The sequence below is a fragment of the Melozone crissalis genome, unplaced genomic scaffold (genome assembly GCF_028551555.1).
Source record: "Melozone crissalis strain CALT ecotype California unplaced genomic scaffold, PUWL_Pcris_2 ptg000068l_1, whole genome shotgun sequence".
NCBI classification, from domain to species: Eukaryota; Metazoa; Chordata; class Aves; order Passeriformes; family Passerellidae; genus Melozone; species Melozone crissalis.
Window position 1 is genome coordinate 7,708,686 of NW_026535846.1, and position 19,022 is coordinate 7,727,707.

Sequence of the window (19,022 nt, forward strand, 5' to 3'; positions counted from 1 at the left end):
AGCTGCCTGTGCTCGGTGCCTGGCCTTCAGCACAGCACTGCTCCCCTGTTGGGGCAGCCTACACCGGCAAACTGCGCCCACACGTCCTGGCCAGGCACTCATCTCACCCACCAGCACAGTCCCATCAGCTTCCCCCTCCGCTGGGCAAAGCAGGGAGAGCCCAGGAGGACACGGGTGCTGGGCAGGCAGGAGGGGAACAGACAGAGTGCTTGTGGGCATCTGCTCTCCTTCCCACTGGCTTGTGGGCGCTGCCCTCCCTGCCACCCACTTGTGGGCATCATCTGCCCTCCCTGCCACCTGTTTGTGGGCATCTGCCCTCCCTCCCGCCCGCTCCGTGCCCGGCAGGCCCGGAGTCAGAGCTGCGCTCCCGGTCCCGCCCGGGCTGGCAGCACCAGGAGGAGCAGCTGTGGCAGCCCCGGGGGAAGGGAGGGCACCGCAGATGGGGAGCCGCGGATGTGTCAGCGAGCAGAGCTCCTGTGCCAGGGAGCCCTCGCTGGAGGCTCTGTGGATCCTCAGCGCTCTGCCCTTCACCTCCCAGCACCGCCTGGCGCATTTCGGCCTTATGTAAGCGCTGTGAGCGCCCCCCGCCCGGGCTCCCCCCGCCGCCCCGCCGCTCCCGGGGGAGCCGGGCACGGGGAGCCCGCCCGGTGCTCCCCGCACCGCAGCATCAGCCCCGGCAGTGCCGCTCCCCGGCGGGCGGATCCGCGGCCGGGTCCCCGCGGGAAGGCGGCCGTGGCTCGGGGGATGCTCCCCGCTCCCGGCTCAGCCACACGTGCTCACGCTGGGAGACACGGCGGCGGCGGTGAGTGAGCGAGGCACCTCCGCTCTGCCCCAGGGCATCCTGACATGCCCACCCGGCAGAGCTCTCCCAGGCTCAGAGGGGAGCAGAGTTGCCTAGAAATTATTGGAGCACAAAATAAGGGCTGTATGCAGATGGGAGTTTGCAGCTCTGGTGGAGGTTCAGTTGGGCAGGGATTCCACAAATAGAGAACACCTCATCCAATGAGGAAAATCCGCAAGAAAAAAACCCCATCACCACCCAAAAAAAGAAACCAACCAAAAAACCCCCCCCAAATCTCCCAGACAGACAAACAGAAACCCACAAAAACCCCCACCCAAACAGAACACAACCAAAACCCCCCACAGAAGGTGTCTCAAATCTGTACTGCACATGTGCAGGCAACTCACTGCTGGTCATTAAGGGAACGGGCCCATGCTGTGCCTGCCCTCCTGATACACCCAAAGTACTTGGCAGCCTCAGAAATCAGGGTAACACAGTAAACAGAAACGCTCATCTCAGGAAATCATGTTACTGCATTTAGCCCACCCAAGCAGCAAGGCCTGGCAGGGCTGGGCATGCAGGCACCTCTCCAGAGCCTGCCAAGGGAACGCAGGTGGTGCCAGACAAGGAGGACACTACAACTCTGCACATCACTCCCCTTCACCCCCTCCTGCCCCACCAGGCAGCGACAGAAACACCCCAGCAGGAGCACGACACTGCTGCGTTATCCCCCAAACAGACGCCAAAGCCTGAGAAGTAAAAGCTGAGTCAAGGGCCAGAAAAACAGCTGAGGCACCCAGAGACCCCAGCTCAGCTCTGCCCACCCCTGCTGGAGCTGCCTCTGCAGCACAGCCTTGGCTGCCCTGCTCTGCCTGCAGCTCTGGAAGAAAACCATCACTCATCTCACATTCCCTGCTGCAATGCTCCTCCTTCAGCAGGGAGCTGACCTCTGCCTGACAGCCCCATCCCAGGGGAGCAGGGCTGGCCTGGGACCCCCCAGAGCTGTGTTCCCAAGCAGGATCCCAAAGGTGCTTCAGACCCATCACTGACATTGCTGGAAGGCAAACTGCCCCGTGTAAATCTTCTGCTTAGGTTCCTTCAGGTACCACAGGTTAGGATAGAGCTAATTATTAATGACTGTCATATCTAATTTGTATGACTGGAAGCTACAGGCAGCTTCCAGTCTTTATGATAGTGCATCCAGTGCTCCCTGCAGAGCCATTTCAACTGATCTGTCATCATTTTCTGTCTGCAGGAGCACCACAGCCCTGCCAGGGGTGGTTCACCAGCTGATTTCCCAGCTCCAGAGCTTCCTCATGGCTGCAGCCACATGCTGCCATGGGCACTGCTGCTGCACCAGCTCCTCCAGGAAAGCAATTTCATGGCACCAGGGAGTGCCACCACACAGCTGCCCAGCTGGGCTGTGCACACCAGGCACAGGGCTGAATTCACAGCCCACTTTGCATCCGTGGAGCTTCCGCACGCCCACTATAACCATCCTGTCCTGACACAATGAGGAATCTCTCTTTGCAAAGCACAGCCAAAAAACTGCTTCTTGCTACAGCTCCTCAGAATTATGCTATGATGATATTCCTCTGGGTTTTTGTTTAATCCTCATCCAGATCTGAAAAAACAAGGAAATCTGAAGACAAAAAAACCCCTAAGCTAAGATAGAATTAAATACGCATTCTTAACTTAAACAAAATGATGCTACAGGACTAAAAACTGTCTCCAATTATGAGCTTTACAAATATGAGGCACAGAGGTGAGTTGCAAAAGTGATAGCCAAATATGTCCAGATATGGAGATGCACAGTCAAGGCCCAGCAGCCGTAATGTTACTCTGGAGAGCCACAAAGCCTTAACACTCAAATACAGCTCACGGTGTTTTAACATTTGTAATTCCACACTTGGTTCCATCATTTTTTAAAGACTCTTTGCCTCCATCTGCACATGTCCCCACAGCACAGAATAAAGGCACCCAAACAATCTCAGTGACATGCTTCTAAGCCTTCCTATGTTTGTATTTTTTTCAATTACAAACCCAAAAGATGATGCAAACTCTGTATCTGAAATTCCCTGGGTTTCAAATGCCTGATTTGGGATAATTACAATGCCCCTGTAACACATCTGATACCCTCATATTGCTGTTCTGTGCTCTGTGCTTTCTGATGTAACTTCATGTTAACATAACATTTAGGATGGGAATTTACCCTTAATTTAATGCTGACAGACTGCCTTAAAAACCCAAGCTGAATCCCTTCCACCGTGGGCTGTTGCATGTGCCTTGCATTGCTGCCTGCTGCCTCAACAGCTCTTCAGCTTCTTGGTCTTCCAAAGCATGAGAAAGAACTGAGAGACCAGAGAAAGGACACTTGGTTCAGGGAAGCAATTCCCTTCACATCCCATGGGAGGTGGGAGCAAAACTTTCCCGGTTTTGCCGCCTCCAGCGCTGTCACCGCTGCCTCCAGCAGGGAAGCCAAACGTGTCCCCCAGCGAGGACGGGCTGCTGCCTGCCAGGAGCTGAGCCTGCCAACCAGAAATGAAACCAGAAATGAAACCAGGCTGGGCTGGGCGGGCTCAGCCAAACTGGGAATGCTCACACGGGCACTCAGTGAGAAACTGGGAGCATAAAGACACCGCAGGCATCCCAGGTCGCTGTGCCAGGCCGCGGGCGGGTGAGCAGAGGAAGTGAGGCTGCTAGCTCGTGGGGATGTTATTCATGTGCTCTGCAAAACAAATGCTCTATAGGTATTTCCACGGCCACACTGCCTGCCAGACGCTTCCTCCTCAACAAAGAGACGCTCTCCATGGAAACCTGGGCGGGTGGGATCCTCTGGAAGCCTCTCTGGCAGATGCATATTCAGGCATCTCACACCAGCCAGACAAGCCGGATCCACACCTCCCCTGGCAGGCGGCCGAGGAGCTGCCAGCAGCCAGCCTGCTCTGCGTTGGACCCTTCACGGGGCCCAGCCTCCTGCCCTGGGGCACCAAGCCCCAGCTCAGCACCTCACGCTGTGGCTCTGTGTCCCACGAGGTTCAGAGCCAGGACAGATGGAGACCTCAAAGCACCCAGCTGGCACGGATGGATGATCTCCTTCCAGCAGCCAGCAGACAGGATGTCCCATTGCACCCTCCAGCCTTGTGCAGCTCTGCTCACCATCTGACCCTGCTGTACTTTGCTGAGAGCCCATGAACCCCAGAACAAACATGCACCCAGCAAGAGCATGAGAATCTTCTGCCTTCCCTTCTCCAGCTGAGCTCCAAACCTTCCCAGCAGCTCAGGCTGGTGCTCAGCTCTCAGGCAGCAGCACCTGCCAGACCCACTCCTCACCTGGCATCTTCTCTGCTGGGCAGTAACCCAGCTCTCACCCAGCCCCATCCCACCACTGCAGGAAGCCACAGGAAACCCTGGGGAGCAGAGAAGCTGCAGCACAACTGGACTGATGTGCTTGTGCAGCCCCTCAAGAGCATCCCTAAGCCTGCAGGTCCCATCCCAGGTCACCCATGCAAACCACAGGCAGATGTTTCCAGGTCCCACAGCATTGTGGGGCATTTCCCAGGTCCATCAGAGCTGGTGAACAGTGATAGATGGCTCACAGTTACACTGAGAGGGACATGTAAGGTTTCACAAAGGTTTGCCCTGCTGCTGCTGCTGCTCTGCTTTTCCATGAATGGTCTAAATGACAGAGCAGAGTACGTTTCAAAATCTGCACGTGGCACCCCAGCACTTCAGAGGCCAGGATGGGAGCTTGACATGCTCCTGACAGACAGGGAGAAGGGCTGGGAGATGATGGGCAGGACTGTAAGGCATTGGGAGGCGAAAAAACTGCACAAAGAGGCCACAGAAGAAGAGACAGTAGCAGTTCTGCCACGAGGGTCACGAGGGCTACAGGTGAGTACAAACTGAATGTGAGCCAGCATATCATTGCCACAAAAAAAGGCAACTACAGCAGGATGTGTGAAAGGCCAGCTTACACATGAAGTAATTACTCTCCTTTCAGCTCATAAAGACACATCAAGTAATTTTACTGTTGTCCAGAGAACCAGTTCATTCCCCAAAAGATTTGGACCAACTGAGAGAGGCCATGGGAGACCAGTAAGATCATCAAAAAGCTTTGGAGAAACGTCTGGAAGATTTGGATTAGTCTAGACAAGAAAAGTCACAGGGCACAGTTTTATAACATGCAAAGGCCACTGCAAAAAAGTTCAGAACACTCTGCCCTTTTGTGCTAGGTAGGAGACACATCCATATTGAGAAAGAAAAGTTAAGGATACACCAGGAAAAATTAAAGCACGCCATGGCTATCTGCAAAGGGCAGATGGATGGGCCAAGTGATTCCCAGCAGCTCCCCCAGCCCAGTGTCCCACATTTCTCATTGCCCTGGCTGGCAGCTCTGCCCCTGCCCACATTCATTCAGCATTTGTCACCATCTGGGCACACACAGCCACCCTGGCCACGAACCCTTCAGCATTCAGGCTGCAGAGCAGGGCACTCAGGAGCACCATGGAGCCCAGAGCATCCATTCTCCACTCGGCAGGGACCTCTCCCAGAGTCCAGGGCTGCCCAGCTCACTCTCCTCCTCAGGCACATCTGCAGCCCCCATATGGAGGCACCAGAGTTACCCCAACGGGACAGGAGGGAAAGTTACAAACCTCACCCTCATTTGCACCAAATCTGTCCCTATGCCTGTCCCAGCTCCCACCCACAGCAGCACCAATATTTTAAGCTGCACGTCAGCAGCCTGGGAGACACTCCAGCGCACATCCCTTGCCCTGGGGAGAGGATGAGGCACCACGTGAGAAGTGTCAGCTCAGTTCCCCAACGCTGCGAGAACATATGTGGGACAGAAGCTCTTTGACAACTCCCAGACACATGCCAAGATCCTCGAGAGCTTCCATTCATAACAGAAGAATGTTATTCAAAATCCCTAGAAACAGACAATTTCAAGAGCCACTTCTGCCGTGGTGCTAAAGGCCTCCTGCTGCAGTATGGCCTGTCACCATTGGCTCCAGAGCCTTTCATGAGTTTTCCATGAAGGAGCCAAGCCAGCCTTGGGAAGGACACCAGGGGCAAAGCAGAGCTTTCCCTTGCCCACATCTCAGCCTTTCGAGACACTCCTGGTATTGGATGTCAGCACACTGCTCCATGCCCGCCTCCAGCAGACACGCTGCCCAGCAGGTGAGACAACCTGGATCATTTCCAGCTCTTGTTTAGCATCAAGAGCTCCAAAAATGCAGGAGGTTTCTCGGTGTCACTGAGCTGTGACTGCTGGTGCTGCTGAAGGACAGCCTGTGAGCACTGCAGCAGGGACAGCGTTGGGGTCAGCACCCAATACTGCTGATGCAAGAAGAAGGTGACCACTGTAGAGAGCCCAAGGACAACTGTGCTTGGAAGCCTGGATTTTTTTGGAGTGGGCTACACGCTCACCTTGAGTTAGTCCAGATTTTGAATGACCTTCCCACTCACTGCTTCCCGGGAGCCTGGTGGAAAGCTGAGCAGCCAGGGCCACATGGCACAGCCCACAGCTGCTGTGTGAGCAGCAGGCCCTGCCAGGACAGGGACAGGGCAGTGGCAGCAGCCTCTCAGTGCACTGACGGGTTCCCACACGGCTCAGGGATAGCTGCTGGCAGCAGGCTATTTATTGCCACGTTCTGCATAGAAATAATCTGGATTAGCTCACATTGTGGCTTTCCTGAACCCAGCATGAAGGCACAGGGGCAGTTGTTCTATCCCTCACCTTGCTGTTTTCGGTTTCAGTGGCCAAACAAACACTCACCTACAGGGGCAGAGCTTAGGGAGAAGCACAGGTGAACCCATACTCACTCCGCAGCCCGGGTGGCGGCACCGGGGCCGTTCCCGGAGCCCCAGGACCGGCAGCCCCGGCATGTGGCACCGCTCCGTGCCGGTGAGCGGGGCCGGGCGGCGGCACCGGGGCCGCTCCCGGAGCCCCGAGCGCGGCCGGAGCCGCCCGCAGCCCCGGGAGCTGTCCCGTCAGCACCGCGGAGGGGACACCTCGAGGCTCCCGGGAGCTGCCCGGGATGCACAGGGAGTGCTGAGCTCTCCTCCTGGTGCCCAGCCACAGCACATGAGGGATCGGCTCAAAGCCGTGCCGGGGGAGGCTTGCACTGGGCCACAGGAAGCATTTGTTCAGCCAGAGGGTGGTCAAACACTGCAACAGCCTTCCTAGAGAGGTGGTCAATGCCTCAAGCATGTCGGTGTTTAAGAGGCATTTGGACAACGCCCATAACCTCATGCCTTAATTTTGGGTCAGCCCTGAGTGAGCCAGGCAGCTGGCTGGATGATTATTGTAGGTCTCTTCCAACTGAAATTATTCTATTCTATTCTATTCTATTCTATTCTATTCTATTCTATTCTATTCCATCCCATCCCATTCCATTCCATTCCATCCCATTCCATTCCATCCCATTCCATTCCATCCCAAGCAGTGCTTCACAAATAAATATTAGGATTGCTGCACCTCTGGCTTTGTGCAGGCAGGTGGCTGACAATGCAAAAGTGCATCCACAGAGCCCTGGAATTTCCAGACGAGTACTCAGGAGTGAGCTGACAGACAATCTGCTTTCAGCAAGCCCTTGGCACCAGCACAGAGTTCATGCCAAGACAACTTGCTCACTCTCCCACACATCACAAACAAGCATCAGGCACCTACTCCAAGGCAATATAATCTCCCTCAAATCTGTGATCAACACTCCACAGCTAACAGCCCAAGTGCAAATCTCACCCAGCGAAGAGAGAGCTGACTCCAGCAGCAGCATTCCCCTCACTTCCTTCTCCAGCTTCAGGAAGCCACACACTGACATTATCCCACCTGCTCAGCACCATCCCCCTCACATCTGCCAGAGTGATGCTTCCTCTCCTAAATAATTGCCCTGGAAACTACCATGGCTAACAGGGCCATTTTTAAAGTTAACAGGGGTCATCATGACTGAAATGTGTTAGGGAAAAATTACATAAGCCTAAGGCTCTTATCAATAAGCTTCTGAAAGTCCAAGTCCAAACACATTCATATTTCTTAGGTTAGCAAAAGCAGGTTTGAAGTCTAATAAAGAAAGGAGACTTTGGTGACCCAAAGAGGCTGGCTCAGTGACACCCCCATTTCTGAAATGCCTGAAACTGAGGCAAGTATGAAACCAAGCTGCTGAGGCCATGTCCTTGCCCAAAACTCTCTCATACCCACCTCTCAGGCTCCCTTCTGGGAACCCAGCCACACAAAGGACAGGAAGGAATGGGTCACAGGCAATGTACACCATGTCCTACCCATAGCTGGGCTACAACAGCTCCAGACACCTCACACCAGCCCCAAGGAAGGCTCAGGAAGCATCAGTGGCTGCAGGCAGGGCGAGTGTGAGCACAGCCAATGCTTTCCATGGACTAGTGTGGGCTGGGGGAGGCTCTATAAATGTAAGGAGGTGGGCTGGGCAGAGAGGAACCGACTGCAGCTTAAAATACATGGACTTCCTGCAAATGTGATTAGGGAGGGTGGGCAACAAGATCCAAGAGTGTTCTGAATGGGAACAGCTTCATCCAAAATAAGTTGTCAATGTTTCATTTCTACTGACTGAAAGCAGGAAGCCAAATGCATTAATCAAGGGCTGAAATCCACACTGTGGCTTTGGAGCCTCTGGTTTCAGCAGCAGAGCCAGTAAAGGACTGTTTCTTTTACCAACATCTGCCCCAACCAACCATTTCTGCCTAACATCACTTTTTATCAGCTCAGAAAGGTTTTGCAGGACAGAATTGTGAAACAGGTCATGGAAGTAATCTGGAATAAAGGTAATAAAACCCAGGACAAAGAACAAAGATGAAGGAAATGGCTGGAGACAAGGAATTAACTTTTGCACAGAAGCTGAAACATGACATAATAAGTTTTCTAGGGAGGAGATAAGGTTACAAGTTATCTGGCAGTGTGTAAGAACCATCTTTGTGTACGATGTGTCACCACCACCTTGTCCTGTACCATGAAACACCAAGCCTGTGGAGCAGGATGAGTCAGTGGGGAGGGCCTGTCCCTGTGCCAGGGGTGCTGTGGGCCATCCCAACAGAGCCACCCACGAGGTCACAGTGCAGGCAGCAGAGCCTCGTGTGCCCCCTCAGGGTGCAGGAAAGGCCAGGCATTGCAGCCCAGCACCAAATCGTTTCCTCACTGCAGGCTCTTTGCCCAGGAAAGCCATCCCAGATGTTTGAGCTCATTGTCCACACCACCTCCACCTTGTTACAAGTCCCCACAGCCAGGTGAACAGCAGACAGGCTCAGCACAGACACAGGAGCCCAGAGGCTGGGATGCAGGGCTGTGCCATCCCCTGGTCCCGAGATTCCCACAGCTGGGAGAGCTGCAGCTCCTGTCCTGTGCCAGAGGTGCCCCAGCTGAACTCCAGCCCATCACCTACTGTGTGCCCAGCACATCCCACTGCACTCTACAGATGCTGAGTTTTATGACAGTGTGAGTGGCCCTGACCAAAGGCCAAAGGTGATTTTCTGATCATATTGAAAACGTCCCTTTGAGCCTACTGGCACCAGCAGTGACCCAGAGCTCCATGACACTGCAGCTTGCCCGGGGGCACAATTAGTCCCAGCTCTCTGTGGCTGGCCTGGAAGACCAGGATGATCCCCTCCTCACAGCACTGGACTCTTATCTACAACAGAGGGCTGCTCTGTGGGAAGCAGGGAGGGGGATACCCAGCCCTGGGGCAGGAGATGGGGAGCAGGGACCACTGGTACCAAAGCACAGGCAGGACAGAGCACGGGTCTGCATCTGCCAATGCTGCAATGCACGTTCCCTCTGCTCCCACCAGCGAGCAGCTTTCACTGGAAACATCAGAAGGATCCAGATGTGGGGGCGGGAAAACGCCATTGCTGCTGGACACACCATGGACTCCTCCATCCTCAGCATCACCCTGCAAACTGTCCGTGGCAGGGGCCACCAGGTCCCTTTCCCTCCCAGCGTGCCCCCACAGGGCAGGGGACACCATCCAGGGCAGGGGACACCATCCCGGAGCAGGGAACAGCATGCCGGGGCAGGGGACACCATTGCAGGGCAGGGGAAAGCATCTCAACATAGGGGACACCATGCCGGGGCAGGGGACACCATTTCAGGGCAGGGGACACCATCCTGGCACAGGGGACAGCATCCTGGGGCAGGGGACACCATCCCGGGGCAGGGGACACCATTACAGTGCAGGGAACACCATCCTGGCACAGGGGACACCATCGCAAGGCAGGGGACAGCATCCCAGCGCAGGGGACACCATGCCGGGGCAGGGGACACCGTGGCAGGGCAGCAGCTCCCGGCAGCGCTCCTGCGGAGCCGGGGCCGCACGCCCCGAGCCAGGATGACACAGCTGAGGGCGGCACATCCTGCAGCAGCCACCGCTGCTCCGGGCTGACGTCAGCCTCCGCAAGAGCCGGCAGGCAGGACACGCCGAGCATGCGGGCCCGACACCGCCCGGCTCCGGCACACGCCGTGCCCGGCGCTCCCACCGGCCACGATTCACCTACACGTTGAATGTCACGCTCCAGAGGAAGGCACAGGTGCTGGAGGAGCCCCCTCCCCTCTGCACACCTGCCCTGCCGCCCGCCCCACCCCGGGGCTGGGCACGGCCGGGGCTCCGGAGCGGCTCCTGGGCACGGCACAGGTGGCAGCATCGGCTCAGCGGGGCAGCCCTGGCACAAGGGACAGCCCCGCGTGCTGCTGGCACACATGGCGTCCGAACCCGCCCATCTGCAGCTGAACCAGAGAAAAGCCCATCCCGGAGTTATTGGTTTCCCCAGAAACCCTCCAGGCTTTCCCAGGAATTCTGGAAACGCACAGATTTGGTATGGGCTCCAGTGAGCACCTAAGGAGTTTATACAGCTGTCACAGCCAGGGACCACCACCAGCACGGGCTGTGGGCACAGCTGGCAGCACGGGCAGATGCGGTGTCTGTCACCCCGGAGGGACTCATAGAGCCCAGGGGTAGGTGCAGCCCATGGTGCAGCCCACGAGAGCCTCACCCTCGTGAAGCAGGGGAGCCTGCTCTCAACAAGGCCCTCAGCTGCTCATGTTCCCAAACCAGACCCAAAGCTGGCATGACTAAGCAGAAGACCATGGAAGCACCCTGGACTGGAGCCTGCAGCTCCACAAAGTCCTGCTCATGCAGCCAGGGCTCACTAGAGACTGACTGTAGGTCAGGCAAGCCAGCAGCTAGAAAGGAAACCCATTCAAATTTAATCCAAAATGTATTTTCTATTTTCCCTTGTAAATTTATCCCCCCATATTTTCTATCTTCGAGCACAAAAAAGCAGAAAGCCTAAAACCTCTGGCAAAAAATCCTTTAATGTGTTTTACTGCAAATACCACCTCGTGTTAAGGAATAAGCTGGACCGGAGCAAATCAGGCAGCCTGGGGATGCCCTGTCTCTCCAGAGGGAGCAGACCAGAATGAAGCAGGACAGACAGGCGTGCTGCAAGCACCAACAATGCCAAGGAAAGTCAAGTCCAAGTGCCAAGAGAGCTCTCGTGCTCCCTGCTGCTCCTCAGAGTCCCTGAGCACAGCTCTGCCCCAGCAGATGCCCACTTGGAAGCATCACTCCCGGCGGACACAGGAGGAATTTTTGGGTTACAAAGAGTAGGAAACCAATTGGCTTCTCTTACAGCAGCTCCCTGCCCAAATCTGCAATCTCAGATTCTCATCCAGAGACCCCAGTGGCAACAGAGACCAAAAAGACAGGATAGGAACAGAGATTGTTTCTTTCTTGAGGCACAGGACAGGTGCTATCCAAGGGAAATTTTGGGTTGTGGTTGCAAGGACACCTTTGTGCTGCTGGCTGGACACTTCCCTCAGTGCTCCTGGAATTAATAAGGATGAGAAAAAGCATCCTCTCCATTAGCCAGAGCCTCACTTGACCTCATACTGCTGCCTGCCAGCCAAACCCCACTGGGGACTGCTGGACCCCCTGCTCATCCCTGCATCCTCCTCTCCAAGCCCACTTCTCCCACAAGAAGCCAACTGCTCCCAAGCCAAGGCTCCATCTCCCTGCTGTCCTTGCATGCCTCTGGACTGCTCAGGAGCTGGGGAGCAGCCCTCTGACATCCCACACTCCCCAAGGTGAGGCTGAACTGGACCCTGATGAGTAGCAGGACATGAATCTTTTCTCATCTGAGGATAAAACCAGGAACAAAACTGACACTGATGTGTATGAGAACAGGCAGGGACAGGGGATTGGAGGAGGGGGAGATGAAGATCAGATCCCTGGTGATCCCACAGTGCCTATCATGTGCAGCAAGTACCAGGGAACTGGGACAGCTCTGAGACTCCAGCCCTGCTGCCAGCGTGTCCCCGTGCCCAGGGAACCAGAGGAAGCAGAGCTGTCAGGGAACACAGCAGGAAAGGACACTGCCATTCATTTCCAAACCAGCTGAATTAGCACCTATCAGTGGACAACAGCCTGTTGGAGGTCTCCAGCAAAGGGCCCTGTGAAGCCAAGGCTGGGTGCTTAGCACAGGTCCTGTATCCCCCAGCAGGTGCACCTCTAACACGTGGGGAAAGCATCTCATGCTCCCAGTGAGGAAGCAGGACTGAGCATCTACCACCCTGTGCCAAGAGAACTGGGTGGGGATAATCCCATCCTTCTGCACAAAGCCCAGTGCTCCCTCCTGGCTCCACACTCTCTGGGGGGCAGAATGTCATGAAAATAACAGAGCAGACCAAAAGCCCACCTTGCTCTGTGCACTTGCAAGCAGCCAGAAGCACAAGCAGTTCACAGCTCAGCAGCTGCCCAAGCCATAGGTGGATCTCAGTGTATTTATTAGTTCTGAGGGAACCTCTTGTCCTTCTTGATATCATCCCATTTCTCCTGAAACTAATGCAAGCTTTTGCTCTTCATGACACCTTCTCCTGAGGACTTTTGTGATTTGATAACACATCTGCAAGAGGCAATGCCTCTCCTCCTGTTTGGCACCTCCTGAGAGCTTAATTTGATGTGACCTTGTACTTGTATGAAAATAAACAATGCACAGTTAACCTCTATCGCTTCTCTCCTGGCCTCCTGTAGACACATCTTATCCATCTTCTGTTGTTTCCTTTCCAGCCTGAAGAACCCTGCCTTATTTAGCCATTTTTTTTTGCAGAGAGGCCACCAGACCTCTGACCAGCTCTGCTGCAACTCCCAGGCATTTGACTCCACAATGATCTCAACACCCACACATCTCTCCTGAGCTCCCCGTGGGCAGCTCTAGAGACAGAGACACAGAGCAAACCCTGTCCCTTCCCCTCCATCACTGTCCCACGAGTCCTCAGGTTGCTCAGTGGTGCCTGGAGTTGTGTGAGGGCAGAAAAAAGACACAAAGGCAGTTGGGCTCACACATTCACCTTCACAGCTCCTGTAGCACTGGAGGCCAGCACTGGACATGGACAGGAACACCTCCCCAGCAAGTGCCACAGACATTTTGGCCACGTTACAGACTTGGGAGCCTTCTCCCACTCCTTTAGAGCAGCACCAATGCTGAATGAAGGCCAAGTCCCTGCAGCTCCTGATCATCAAAAGGGCATTCTCAGCTGTCCCCTCCCCAAGCCCACCTCAGAAGCCTCCTCACCAAGCTCTTCCCAGCCATCCTTGCCCTGAGCAGCCCAGGCCCAGACCCAAACAAGGCTCATGCACTGTACAAGCCCTGTAACATGCTCTCTCTGCAACCTTTCCCAAACTTTGCCACCTGTTCTGCTGGCACGGCCAGAGCATCTGGCCACCAGGCAAAGTTTCAACTCTGCTTGCCAGGCACCTTACAGGATATGCTTGCACTGAGGTGCTGCTTGAAAATAACAGATGTTACTCCTCTCTTCTGCGTTTTGCAGTGTCAGGAACCAGGCTTCTGTACCAACAACCCTCTGAGCTCCTTGCCAAGGTGGTCTCACCCCAAACAGCACTCCCAGCACAAAATCCTGCCCACAGACAGCCCCTGCCACATGCTGTCCCTGCTGCCAGGCAGACAGCACGGCAAAAGGAATGCACTGCAGGAGCAGAGCCTCCACACACAACTTCAACACTTAGCAGGAGCACAGGTTTCACCATGGACTGCAATGCCACAAGACTACTGAACCCAGACAAGCCTCCAAACTGCACATCACCTCCCAGCCAGGGAAAACTTCCAGGAGCTACACAAACCAGACAGGACCCAGCAGCTGCAGCCAGAAGCACCCATGTCTGTGCACTGCTCCCTCTTCATCCCCATTTCCTCTCAGTCAGACTCGCTCCAGGGTCTGAATGATGTGGGTTCAAACTGGCAGCTCTGGCAATTGCAGGACCATTTATTTATTCCCCTCACACCCACAGCAGAATCCTGCTGAGGCCAGCAGCACACAGTGCTGGTCACAGCCTGCTCCCTGCCCCCAGCTCTGGGGAGTACCACGCTAGGAGACCACCAGAGCACTCAGCCCCCCATCCAGCACCACCCAGCTCAGAGCCAGCTCTCCCTGAGTGCCCTGGTACCAGGATCCAGCCTGAATCCAACCTGCCTCCTGCTGCTGAGGTGCCCTGTGCTGCCTGTGACCACCTCCCCTCCACAACGCCCTTGGCTGCCTTTCAAAGCACTGTCAGTGGCAGCCAATAACCACAGACCACCAGCAGAGCAATCCTGTCTGGGATCCACAGGGAGCCGGCAGTTCCAAGGACAGAGCCAAGGAGCCTGCCCCATCCCTCTGCACTCGGTGCACAGCCCCAGGGTGGCAGACACACAGCCCCTCTGTGCTCTGAGATCCCACTGGCTCCTCTGCAGCTCCACTACTTGTTGCACAGGCACACGCTCCATGTCCCCATCCTGCCACTGCCCACCATCCTTCCACCCTGCTACTGTTACTGGATCCCTCCAGCTGCCCCCAGGGCAGCAGGGACACCTCCACACTGCCCTGGCTGAGGCCACAGTAGCTCCTGGACAGCCAAGAGAGCTTCCTTCTCCCCTGCCTGCTGCAGAGAAATAGCTTCTAGAAGGAAGGATGCAGGAAGATGGCAGCAAATTGCCTGGGAGGCAGCAGACTCGCTGTGGCTGGGGGGGTTTAGGAGCTGGCTGAGCTGATGCTGTTTGGGAATTGCTTAGGTGGAGCTTACAGACTTGATGACCTCAAGGTCCCTTTCTTATCAGCTGTCCTAAAATACCTCCTCCCTTGACACAAGGGCCAACGTGGACCTGCCAGAGGATTTTGGCAGTCACCATCTCCTCGCTTTTGCACGCGGACGTGATCCTGATCAAAAGACACCTGGAACAAATCCCCGTCTGTGCTGGATGTGAGCACCCAGAGCAGCCTCCACAGAGCGCCAGGACAGACACAGCCACCACATCTGGAGCCTCAGCACAGTGCCCTGCCAATTCTCACGCTGCCTCCTGAGGCTTTGGCAGGGCCCTGTCCCCGGGCAGCTGCTCAGAAGCTCCACTCATGGCTCCCTGGTTCTGGCTGCCCTCACCACCCTGCTCTCGAGCACCTTCCCTCCAGCCCTTTGGGACAAAAGCCTCTACACGGGCTCTGGAAAAGAAACAGCCCCAGATGAAAAGGGCAGGGCAACCCCCTTGGCACGGGCTCAATCCTCCTCTCTGACAAGCCTGCCCTAGATGCTCGCTGCTGTTGAGTGGGGGCAGTTGGAGGCTGTGCAAGGCAGCACCAAGCAGACCCTGCCAAGACGGGCTCTGCAGCTCCCATTCCCTCAGCACAGAGCTGTGCAGGGCCTCACACCCCTGTCCAAGGGCTGCCCTGCACCTTGGCAGCTTCTGCTGGTGCTCGGGAGGTTGGGAGCTGCGTGTTTGCAGGTGTCCAACCAAACTCCACATCCCGACTGCACACGTAACCATGGCAACTGCACATGCGAGTGGCAAAGCCTCGAGCCCGGCTAACTGCAAATGCAAATGAAGCAAACACATGCACAGTGCTAAAAGTGTGACCTCTAAATGTCAGCCTTTAACCATTTTGCAGACACCAGCTCTGGTGGCGGCCACCTGCAGCCTGCAGAGCAGGCAGAGCTCTGGTTCCAGCGGGGAGCTCTGGGTGCCCAGCCCTGCAGCAGGTGCTGCCATGGGTGCTGGGGTGCACGCCTGGCACGGGCATTTCCCAGAGCTGAGAGTGACTCCTGCCTTGTCAAGCAGCAGCTCCCTCTCTGAGGACACGTCCACTCCTTACCCAGCTGGCAGATGCTCCAGTTCCACAGAGGAGCCTGGTTTGCTGAGGAAGGAGGGTCCCAGCAAGCTGACACAAAGCATGGCCAGCACAGGGGCTTGTGGGGAGCTGGCTCTGCTGTCACCTGGGGCCGAGCCAGCAGCAGCATCAGATGAGGCACTCTCAAAGGATGGAAGGAAAATCCCAGCCTTTCAGGGATGTCATGTCAGAGCCACCTCCCTAAGGGAGGTCTGTGGCCTTGGGAAAGGCTGCTGGCAGAGGCATAAGGAGGTGTCACCATTTGGGAGAGTGTGGTCCACAACTGGCTGGTGTGTCCACTGACTGGCTGGACAAAGGTTTCAGGTCCCTCACCATTTCTCTCCCTTGCTGCTGACAGCACTGGATGCAGACAGACCCCAGAAGTGACCAGCACCCACCACCCTGTCCTGCTCCATGGCCTTGAGCACGAGGGAGTCAAGCTCAGGTGAGTGGTGCCAAGTCCAGCCACAGCCCCTGCACCCAGCACCCCGCTCAGGGACGAGTGGGTGGATGGATGGACGGACATCTGGGCTGCTGCCCCGCTCAGGGATGAGTATGGCCAGCTGTTTGACAGCAAGCCTGCCTCCAGTGAGGTCCCTGGCCCAAGAGGGAAACAGGGAATGTCCTTTCGCTCCAGGAGCCCAATGGCTAATGTCATTCCTAATGCTATGCCAAATAAACTGAGCTGAGCCAAGGGGATCTCCTGCCTGCCCTTGACCCAGGGATGCTCACACCAGCAGCCTCATGCCTGTCAGCACCAGGAGCACCCTCGCACCCCAAATAACCCATCCCCAGTACCCACAGCGCACCACGGACACCCCAGAGCCCCGGGGAGGATCCCAATTCCCTGGAGCGAGGCGCTCCAGCCCGGCGAGCCGCGCTGCCCGCTCCGTGCCGGGAGTGCCGGGCCGGGCCGAGCGGTGCCCGGCGGATGCGGGGCGGGGGCCGGGATGCGGGCGCGCAGCTGAGGCGGGCGCACAATCCCCCTTTCAGCACGTCGCCATGGCAACCCGCCGGCTCGCCGCGGCCGCTCATCCGGCCCCGTTAACCCTCGCCGTTACCGCCGCCGCCGCGCTCGGCCCCACCCGTTAACCCCTGCCCCGCCGCGCCCCGCTCCGACGCCCGGCTCCGGGACCGCGACCCGAACCGGGACCACCCCGCGCCCCGAGAGCCCCGCGGCCGGAGCGGCGGCCGCCCCCAGCCCCGCGCCTCGGGGCCGGTCCGGTCCCGTCCGGCCGCCCTCCCCATCGCGAGCGGCCGCGGGCCGTGCCGTGCCGGTCCGTGCGGGGCGGGGCGGGGCGGGCGCACTCACCGTCGGGGGCGGCGGCGCGGCTGGGCCATGCCGGTGGCGGCGGCGGCTGCCCCGCGCTCCGCTCAGTCCGGCCCGACCCCGCACCGGGAGCGCGCGGCGCGTGCACGGCGGAGGCGGGCTGGGGAGGGGCCGCTCCGCTGCACCCCTTCATTGCCGCCGCGCTGCCCGGCACCGCCGCCCGAAACCGGCACCGGCACCGCGACCGCCCCGATCGGACATCCCGCGGCCCCGCCGGCCGGGCCCGGTACCGCACGGCCCGGCACCCGCACCGCCCCGGACCCCGAGCCGAGGGGATGCCGCGCCCGCCGAGCGCCGCGCAGTCCGGTACCGCGCCCTCCGGGTATCGGCAGCGGCCGCACCTGCACCACGGCGTCCCCCAGGCCCCCCAGACCTGCCCTGCTCACGGCACCGGCACCGCCCTGCCATCGGCTCTGGGCGGAGGGGGTGACCCCCGCATTCCCGACCGGGACATCCGCACAGCCCGGGGCACCCCGCACGGCCCCACTGAACGACCCTGTCTGTGGGGGCATCCCGGCACGGCCCCGGGCATCCTGCACTGTCCTGTGCACACAGAACCCTGCCCCACTGCAGCCTGTGCGTGCCCCAGCCACGCTGCCAGGGTCCCTCTGCACCCCGGCCGTGCTGCCCCGGCACTCCCCAGGCAGCCGGAGCACCCTCCAGCCCCGGCACGTTCCCCACAGCCGGGGGAGCGGTCCCCGCCTCCGGTACTGCCCCGCAGTGCCCAGCGAGTCTGGGGAGCATTCAGCAGGTGCTCGGTGTGGGGTGCCCCATCCCAGCCTCAGCCTTGGGCCCGGCCCAGCCCTGCCACGCACCGGGCTCCAGTCTCAGCGGCCACGCAAAGGCTCCCAGCAGCACCGCGCAGCGAGACCCAGCACCTCTGTCATTCCCCTCCCTGCATGGGGGTATTTTCTCCTCCCACTCATGGCCTCCTGGCAGGAGCCGCCTCTCCTACAGCCCGCCGCTGCCCATAGCAATGTTTCAGTCTTGCCTGATGGGATTACAGAAATCATTTGAAGCAGGGCATGGATTTGGGTCTTGATGGATGTATCTGATTGCTGCCTCCCTCTGCCATTGCCAAGGTAGCATCAGCTGCGATGCCTCCACAGAGCAGGCACCGTTTCCTGTTTAAGATGTTTGCATGGCAGAATCTGAAGGGCAGCAATTAATTTCAACTCTCCCACACACCTCTGCCACCTGCACTGAATCTGTGAAAGTGCAGTGGCAGAGAGATCCCTGCACCCCAGTGCAGGCTGGGCTTCACCTGCCCCAGCTGCTGCTGCAGAGCAGGGCAGAGCTTTCCTGCTTCTCCTGCCCTGCTACCTCTCCCAGGGACTGCTTATGAGTGGTCAGGAGCTTGACTGATTTTATTGCTGACCTGTTACACATAGGATGTATATAGGGCATACCAATATAGCTCACCCTATTATATATATATATATATATATATAATGCATAGAGGGTGAGCTGCAAGCTGCCACCCACTATGCCGTTGAACAGGCAACACTGCCTGGGATGGCTGCACAACCCTGCCCTGTGCTTACCAGGGCTCATTGGCTCTGAGCAGCATCTTGAAGGGGGCCCTGGACCGATGCTGAGCTGCCCTGCAGCAGGCAGGGTATCAGGCATAGCTCACTGTGTCCTGCTCCCCAGCAAAACCAGTCCAGGATGGGGTGATGGAGCACGGCTGCAGTGGTGCCTGCAGGAGTGCTGGGTACTCACACAGCTGCTCCACG

The 19,022-nt window shown here is 57.5% G+C and overlaps 1 protein-coding gene across 3 annotated transcripts in view; it reads right to left on the reverse strand.

The window, feature by feature from the left end:
- The window catches only part of NLGN3 (neuroligin 3), a 39,120-nt gene extending 21,768 nt beyond the window's left edge, over nucleotides 1–17,352 (reverse strand). For all 3 annotated transcript variants that reach the window (XM_054289368.1, XM_054289367.1, XM_054289366.1), the window contains exon 1: nucleotides 17,269–17,352. The gene's annotated coding sequence lies outside the window, so the exon portion shown is untranslated. The remainder of the gene's footprint in view (nucleotides 1–17,268) is intronic.
- Between the last annotated feature and the right edge of the window lie 1,670 nt (nucleotides 17,353–19,022).